At 37.1% G+C, this 8,707-nt stretch overlaps 2 non-coding genes across 2 annotated transcripts; one reads left to right on the top strand and one right to left on the bottom strand.

Moving 5' to 3' along the window:
• Window positions 1–2,854: 2,854 nt before the first annotated feature.
• LOC141715464 (small nucleolar RNA R71) lies at window positions 2,855–2,961 on the top strand. The gene has a single exon (XR_012572226.1). It is a non-coding gene; the product is annotated as a small nucleolar RNA R71 (small nucleolar RNA).
• Window positions 2,962–8,391: 5,430 nt separating this feature from the next.
• On the bottom strand, window positions 8,392–8,496 carry LOC141716454 (small nucleolar RNA R71). The gene has a single exon (XR_012573164.1). It is a non-coding gene; the product is annotated as a small nucleolar RNA R71 (small nucleolar RNA).
• Between the last annotated feature and the right edge of the window lie 211 nt (window positions 8,497–8,707).

Below are 8,707 nucleotides of genomic sequence, written 5' to 3'. Positions count from 1 at the left end.
AATATATTGTTCTTCCTCTACCCAAGAACTGCTCCAACTGCATAGTCACTTGCATCGCACATCATTTCAAATGGTTCATTCCAATCAGGTACGGTTATGACATGTGCCGTGATTAAAATCTTTTTTAAGATCTCAAAAGCAGCTAGGAACTCGTCATCAAACTTAAAAGGAACATCTTTCTCTAACAGATTGCACATGGGTTTAGAGATTTTAGAGAAGTCCTTGATGAAATGCCGATGGAAACCCGCATGACCAAAAAAGCCGCGGACTCCCCTAATAGAAATTGGTGGGGGAAGGTTTTCAATGACCCCCACCTTGGCTTTGTCCACCTCAAGACCTTTACTAGAGACCTTGTGCCCAAAAATTATGTCCTGTTGCACCATGAAGTGACATTTATCCCATTTGAGAACCATATTGGTCTCAAAACACCTTTTAAGAACGACGCCAAGATTTTGTAAGCACTCATCAAAAGAATCACCTAATACAGAGACCAATCATGTCAGAGAAAATTGCCATCATACATCTATGAAATATGGCAGGTGCACCACACAAACCAAAAGAAACTCTTCTGAAGGAAAAAGTACCTAACGTACAAGTGAAGGTAGTCTTTTCCTGATCTTCTGGAGCGATGCAAATCTGATTGTAACCTGAATAGCCATCCATAAGACAATAGTACTCATGCCCAGCCAACCTGCCAAGCATCTGATCAATAAAAGGAAGAGCGAAGTGATCCTTCCTTGTGGCTTTGTTTAGCTTCCTGTAATCCATGCAAACTCTCCACCCCATGACTGTTTGAGTAGGAATGAGCTCATTCTTCTTATTAACAATAACTATGATGCCTCCTTTCTTTGGCACACACTAAACTGGACTCACCCAAGAACTGTCAGAAATAGGGTAGATGATCCCTGCATCTAGCCACTTGAGAATTTCCTTCTTCACAACCTCTTTCATTATCGGATTTAGCCTTCTCTGCTGCTCAACAGTAGGCTTGCTACCTTCCTTTAGCAAAATTTTTTGCATACAATAAGAAGGGCTAATTCCCTTGATATATTCTATAGTCCATCCAATTGCCGATTTGAACTCTCTCAGAATCCTCAAGAGCTTTTCCTCATCACTACCTGAAAGGTCAGATGCAATAATAACAGACAAAGTAGATGCATCACCTAAATACACATACTTCAAGTGTTCAGGCAATGGTTTAAACTCGAGTGTAGGAGCTTCCTAAATAGATGGCTTGAGGCACTTTGGAGAATTTTTTAGCTCTTCCAATCCAAGAGATTCAAATGGAATATCCAGCCTTCGCTTCCAAGGAGAAGCCTTCAAATACTACAACTGCTCATCACTTTCATCATCATCACTATCTGAATTCCAAACAAGGCCTTCTCTAAGGCATCGGACCTTGGCATTTGATCAAGTTCTGAAGTAACCACAGAATCGACCAACTCCACTTTTAAGCACTTCTCATTATTAGTAGGAAATTTCATGGCATTGAACACATTAAAAGTCACATCCTGATCCAGTACTCGCATAGTGAGCTCACCATTCTGCACATCAATCAAGGTTCGGCCCGTAGCCAAGAATGGTCTTCCCAAGATTATGGGAATATTCTTATCCTCCTCAAAATCAAGAATTACATAAATAGCAGGAAATATGAGTTTGTCCACCTTGACGAAGACATCCTCCACAATGTCGCGTGGATAAGTTATAGAACGATCGACCAACTGCAAGGTCATATAAGTAGGCTTTGGATCAGGTAAGTCCAACTTCTTGAAGATAGACAAATGCATCAAATTAATGCTAGCTCCCAAGTCACACAAGCATTTGTTGAATGACACTTTTCCGATGGTGCAAGGAATAGTGAAGCTTCCAGGATGTTTAAGTTTCGGAGTTACTCCGTGAGAGCAATTGTCTCTATTTCATCGAGCTTCACTTTCTGAGAGAGAATACCTTTCATAAACTTCGCATAGCTAGGAATCTGTTCAAGAAATTCAGCAAAAGGTATGTTAATATGAAGTTTCTTGAACACCTCCAGAAATTTCGCAAACTGCTTATCCAACTTTTGCTTCTGCAGCCTCTTAGGGAAATGAGGTGGAGGATAGATCTGTTTCTCCCCTGTATTACCCTCAGGAGGAGTGTGTTCCACAGTTTTCTTCCTTAGTTCCACTTCCGCTTCCTTCTGCACTTCTTCTTCAGCCACATCTTCAGATTCTGGAACTTGAGCTATTTCTTGGCTTGCAACCTTCCCAGACCTCAATGTAATTGCCTTAACCTGCTCTTTTGCTTCATTCTTGCCTGGCACTTTAGTATCACTAGGGAGTGTACCAGGTTGTTAATTCAGCAAGGCATTGGCAATCTACCAAATTCGATTCAGCAAGGCATTGTCGATTCATTCTTGCCTGGCACTTTAGTATCACTAGGGAGTGTTAGGATGATTGCGGTTACTGGAATGATAGGTGGCTAGAACTAGTTGTTGAGACCTCTGAAAGTTGCTCATGAACTGAGCTGATTCACTAGAAATAGCACACTGCTCTGTCTCATGCGCACCAGCACAAAGCTCACAGACACTAGTGATCTGATTAACTCCATAATTAGCCAAAGAATCCACCTTCATTGTCAAAGCCTTAAGCTGGGCAGCTATAGCAGTAGCTGCATCTACCTCCGAAATTCCTGCTACCTTGCCTTGAGTCAGTCTCTGAGAATGGTTCTAGTATTCATTAGCAGCCATCAGTTCAATCAAATCATAAGCTTCATCGTAGCTCTTAGCCCATAAGGCTCCACTTGATGCTGTATCAAGCATGGGTCTAGAAGTCACACCCAACCCATTATAAAGCAGTTAATGATCATCCAGTCAGACATCCCATGATGAGGACACTTTCTAAGCATCTCCTTATAACGATCCCAAGCTTTACATAAAAATTCTCCCGATTGCTGCGTGAATTGAGTAAGAGCATTCCTGATAGAAGCTGTCTTCGCCATAGGGAAAAATTTAGTGAGAAACTTCTGAGCAAGATCTTCTCACTTGTGGTGATAGAGCCTGGTGGTAGAGAATTCAACCATCACTTAGCTTTATCCATCAGAGAGAATGGGAAAAGCCTCAACTTAATAGCATCTTCAGAGACATTGTTGAATTTGAAAGTTTCGCAGATCTCGATGAAATCTCTGATATGCATGTTGGGATCTTCCGTCGGAGAACCCCCAAACTGAACTGAGTTCTGCACCATCTGAATCGTGCTAGCCTTGATTTCAAAAGTGTTAGCCGTGATGGCTGGTTTGACAATGCTAGACCGAATATCATTGATTTTTGGTTGAAAATAGTCCATCAAAGCCTTGGTATTTGCTTCTGGTTCACCCATTGCGACAAGACCTTCTTTTTCAACTTTCTCCTCTTCTACAAGAACTTCTTCCTCTACCAAAACTTCTTCCTCCGCTTTATCCAGTGTTCTCTTTCGAGATCGAGAACGCGTTTGCATAAATGCTCTCTAGAGTACTTGAAAAAGCAACCAGTAAACAAGTAAGTAAAATATCCGAGTCAGTGAACTTTAACGACCACTGATGTCAACCACATAAACTAAAAATTAACACCGAGTCCCCGGCAGTGGCGCCAAAAACTTGTTAGGATGAAAACACGCGCTAATATTCACGCTAGTATACGCGATCACATGTAATATAGAATTAATTCTAGTTCATTCCAACAGAGACTGATTTGGGTTAATTTCAATCAATGTACTTATGCAACAATGGTATGGTTATTATTCAATGCTAAGATGATAACAAGTTGAGATTGTTTTCACTAAGATATTACCTAATATGCAATTAAACTAAGAGATTAAAAGGTTGATTTACTATATAAGACAAACATGGGATTCTAACTTCATTACTACTTCATTCAACAACCTTTTGTTCTTAACCTTAGCATGCACTGGTGATGATAACTAATCAGATAACACGAAACAAGTAAACGCCAACTTTCGTTGTGCGAATACCCTACTACCAGACATCCACAAAAGAGATAGAAGCTGAATAGACACCAATTATATTGAGACCCTATATGTATATAGAATTTGACAACATAACGGTTTAATGCACAAGTTATCTATCGTGATTACATAGGGAAAGTAAGATGGTTAAAATTACGTACGAATCATGCATAACAAATACATGAACCTATGCTAGCATGACAAGTTTTAAACCCCTATATTCACTTTCGCTTCAATAGAGATTAACACGCTATCTTATAAGTTCGCGATGCTCATAAGACGAATAAGCACGACCAATACTAGGATATCATACAATCACCACACACTAAGTATCAAAACATATTAACTATTGAAATCCAATAGTAAATCCGCTAGAACCCCACGATAACAATTAGCCCATAACCGAACTCATCATCACCGTGGGTTCCGATGAAAGCATGATATAATAAACTAATTCTTTATAAAACTGAATGATAATCAAAGTACGTTAAACAAGAGTAATAAGTTCAACAAACAAGAAAACTAGCATCAAAGATTACAATTTAAAACAAATAATTACAAGAATAAACTAGATCCTCTTCACCTTGGTTGTATTTGTGCTCCCAGGGCTTCTCGATGTCTTCTCCTTAAGCACCGTTACGAAAAACGTCTTCAAATAATATTTATATAGCAGCCTAATTAATCTAGAAGCCCATAAATACCATCTTTTATTTGTAATAGGATATTAAAATCCCGACCTGGCGCGGACGCGCGCTTCACGAGCGCAGGCGCGCTGTCCTTCTCCTTCTCTGGCGCGGGCGCGCTGATATTCTGAAAAAACTGATTTGCTTTCTTTTATTTGCTGTTTCATGATGTAATTCCACGAGAAAACTCCTAGGACATCTTGTTAACACCAATTTAGCACCAAAGCAATGCTAAATCTCCTCGATCCCTTATTTATGCTTGAAATGCAAAATACTACAAAAACACATCAAAAACACAAATAACTTGAGTACAAAAATCAATTCAAAGCTTTAAGAAGCGATATAAGTGGATATAAATTCCACTTAACAAAACATATAAGGAACGTATAACATTATTCATGTTACATATGATTCAGTTCGTCAAAACATTTGACTCGATGTGTTTAAAATTGAAATCGAGTCGAAATATAACTTTTAGATAGTTATGCAACTCAGAAACCTTTACAACATCAAGCGTCCTTTCGAAACGAAAGATTTTATTTATTGAAAGTATTTTTAATGGAAGCAGAAGATATTTCTGAGACTAAACACGGTAGTTTCGTTTAAAACGGATAAACGGTTCAATTAATATTCAATTAATAAGAATAATTCAATTATTATAAAAATAACTAATTATTCAAATTAAATAAATTTTAATAATATTTTTAAATAATTATTTTGGAAATATTAGAATTAAAAACGATTTTTCCATAATTTTTGCAATTCAAATGAATTTAAAACAAATTATTTAAATAAACTGATTAATCATCAAAATGATTAATGAATTTAAATAAATAATAAATAAATAATTTTCAAATTTTGGAAAATAATTAAGATTTTTTATAAAATTAATTAATTAATTAATTGAATTAATTGATCAATTTATTTTAAGTAAATAAAACTGATTTTTGAATTTATAAAATAAAAATAAAAATAAAAATCCAGAAACAGATTTCTCAAAATTGAATTAGGGAATTTAGGATCAAAACTGGGTTACAGAAAACGGGTCAATGGGTCTCAATCCGGGTCGGTGAAGAACACCACAGGAATCTAGGATGAAACCCAGAATCCAGCGAGTCTCACCGGACTCCGGTGAGTCCCGTTCTGGGCCAAAACATCACTATTTGGTGTTGTTTTTACGGGGTTTTCATTCATCACATCACTAAGAATCAATTCCAACCATTCATCGACCAAAAATATCCCTGGATCTTAATCTCCGGCCAAATCAAACCAAAAATCGGTAAAAAACCGATCTACTTCATTTGTACATAAAGCTTCACGTTCTATAGTTTAAATCAATGCTTATAAACTATATAACCAAACCCCTAACACCTAACTAACCTAGGAATCGAATTACACTATCTAGGAATCGTTTGATGAAATTGATAGCACAAATCGACTGTACAAACTCAAATAAATCTATATCAATCATCAAATTAATCAAATAACCCTAGAATCAAAAAGCCCTAATTTTAGTTCATAACCCTAAAATAAAACTTGAATATCTATGCATCAAAATATGAAATTGATGGTATAAACATGTAGAACAGATCAAGATCATTGATTTGGATACTTACATGATATGATTTGGTGCTAAAAATCGATCAAAATCACGGTTTGATTCTCTGACCTGAATTCAAAACCCTAATCCGATTTTCAGGGAATTTTAGTAGTTCTCTAATTTTTGTATAATAAAATAATAATAAAATAATATATAATTAATATTTTTAGTTATAAAAATAATACCCCCAAAATTATTTAGGGCCTAATGATAAGTGGATTTTATATCTACTTGGAACACTTCATTACAGGCTTAAGTTGGTGTTTTGGACTCAAGTTGTTGGTATTTTTGATGTGTTTTTGTGTTATTGCATTGCAGGCACTAGTTGGATGAAGAAAGAAGCTTTTCAAAGAAATATTCTGATAGAGATCAGAATTGGAAGCCTATGTCATTCTCAAGTTGTAGAAAATCTTGTTAGCTTCGTGTGGGCAGTTGAATCGCCTAATTCTGACGAGCAAAACTCAAGATACGGCCAAAAGAAGAATTGTCAGAATTTTTCCAGAATGTCAGCACAGCCGCGCCAGAACAAGCGCGCTCGCACCGCTGAAAAGACTATTCCAGTGCGGCCGCGCCCTGTAGCAGCGCGCCCGCGCCCGGTTTCTACACAAGAATCCTGATTTTAATCGAAATTGAAGATTTGAGAGTCTTGGTCATCCTGGAGCCTATATATATAAATAAAAAGACGTTTTCAACAAAAAGGAGACCTGGGAGAGCAATAAGAAGATCTAGAGAGCATGAGACGGCTACGGAGAAGAAGACTTTTGTTTTCTTTAATATAGTTGATACTTGGATGCATGTTTTCAATTTGTCTTTGATCCCTATTACTCTTATATTATTTTATATCATGCTTTCATTGGAACCCATGGTGATGATGAGTTCGATTATGAACTAATCTTTATCGTGGGGTTCTAACGGATATATTTATGGATTTCTTTAGTTAAATTGTTTCGATACCTTAGTGTGTGGTGATTATATGATAACCTAGTACTGGTTGTGCTTATTCGTCTTATGTGCGTAGCTAACATATAAGATAGCGTGTTAATCTCTATTGAAGTGATAATGATTATAGAGGTTTAGAACTTGCCATGCTAGCATAGGTTCATGTGTTATTGTTATGCATAATTCGTAGGTAATTTTAACCATCTTACTTGCCCTATGTAATCACGATAGATAACTTGCGCATTAAACCGTTATGTTTTCAATTCTTATAGACATACAAGGACTAAGCATAATTGGTGTCTATCCAACTTCTATCTCTTTTGTGGATGCTTGGTAGTAGGGTATTCGTACAATGAAAGTTGGCGTTTACTAGTTTTGTGTTATCTGATTAGTGTCATCACCATTACATTCTAAGGTTAAGAACAAAAGGCTATCTAATGAAGTATTTAATGAAGTTAGGATCCCATATTTGTCATATATATTAATTCAACCATTCTTGTTCTATTAGTTATAATTGTTACTTTAATTCTTAGTTATAACAATCTCAACTTATTATTTGTCTTAGCATTGGATAATAACCATATCATTGTTGCATAGGTGCATATTCTTAAATTAACCAAATAGTCTATGTGGGAACGAATTTGATCTAAAATCTTATACTACTTGCGAACGCCTATACTTGCGGTATTATTAGCGCGTGTTAACATCCTAACAAGTTTTTGGCGCCACTGCCGGGGACTCGGTGTTAATTTTTAGTTTATGTGCTTGTCATCAGTGGTCGTTAAAGTTCACTAACTCGGACTTTTTTACTTTCACGGTTTACTTGTTGTATTTCAGGTACTCATTACAATGGGAGATCCAGCAGCACGAACGAAAGCCTTGATGGATTTTTCTCAATCCAAGATCAATGACATTCAATCTAGCATTGTCAGGCCAGCTATCACAGCTAATACCTTTGAGATCAAGCCTAGCATAATTCAGATGGTATAGAATTCAGTCTAGTTTGGGGGTTCTCCAATGGAAGATCCCAATATGCACATTAGGGATTTCATAGAGATCTACGACACCTTCAGGTTCAATGGTGTGTCTGAGGATGCGGTGAAACTGAGACTGTTCCCATTCTCAATTTACTACTTGGGAAGATCTTTCTCAAATGTTTCTTACTAAATTCTTCCCTATGGCGAAGACAACAGCAATCAGAAATGCTCTTACTCAATTTGCAGCAATCGGGAGAATCTCTATATGAAGCTTGGGAGCGCTACAAGGAGATTCTTAGGAAGTGTCCTCATCATGGAATGCCTGATTGGATGATCATCAATTGTTTCTATAACGGGTTGGGAGCACAGTCAAGACCCATGCTCGATGCAGCATCAGGTGGAGCATTATGGGCCAAGAGTTATGAGGAAGCTTATGATCTAATTAAACTGATGGCTCCTAATGAATATCAGTATCCAAGCCAGAGATTGCCATAGGGTAAGGTAGCAGGAGTTCTTGAAGTGGATACAGCT

Source organism: Apium graveolens, chromosome 3, assembly GCF_009905375.1.
Source record: "Apium graveolens cultivar Ventura chromosome 3, ASM990537v1, whole genome shotgun sequence".
Lineage (NCBI taxonomy): Eukaryota > Viridiplantae > Streptophyta > Magnoliopsida > Apiales > Apiaceae > Apium > Apium graveolens.
The sequence above is the reverse complement of the archived record's forward strand: the minus strand, read 5'-3'. Positions and strand labels throughout refer to the sequence as shown.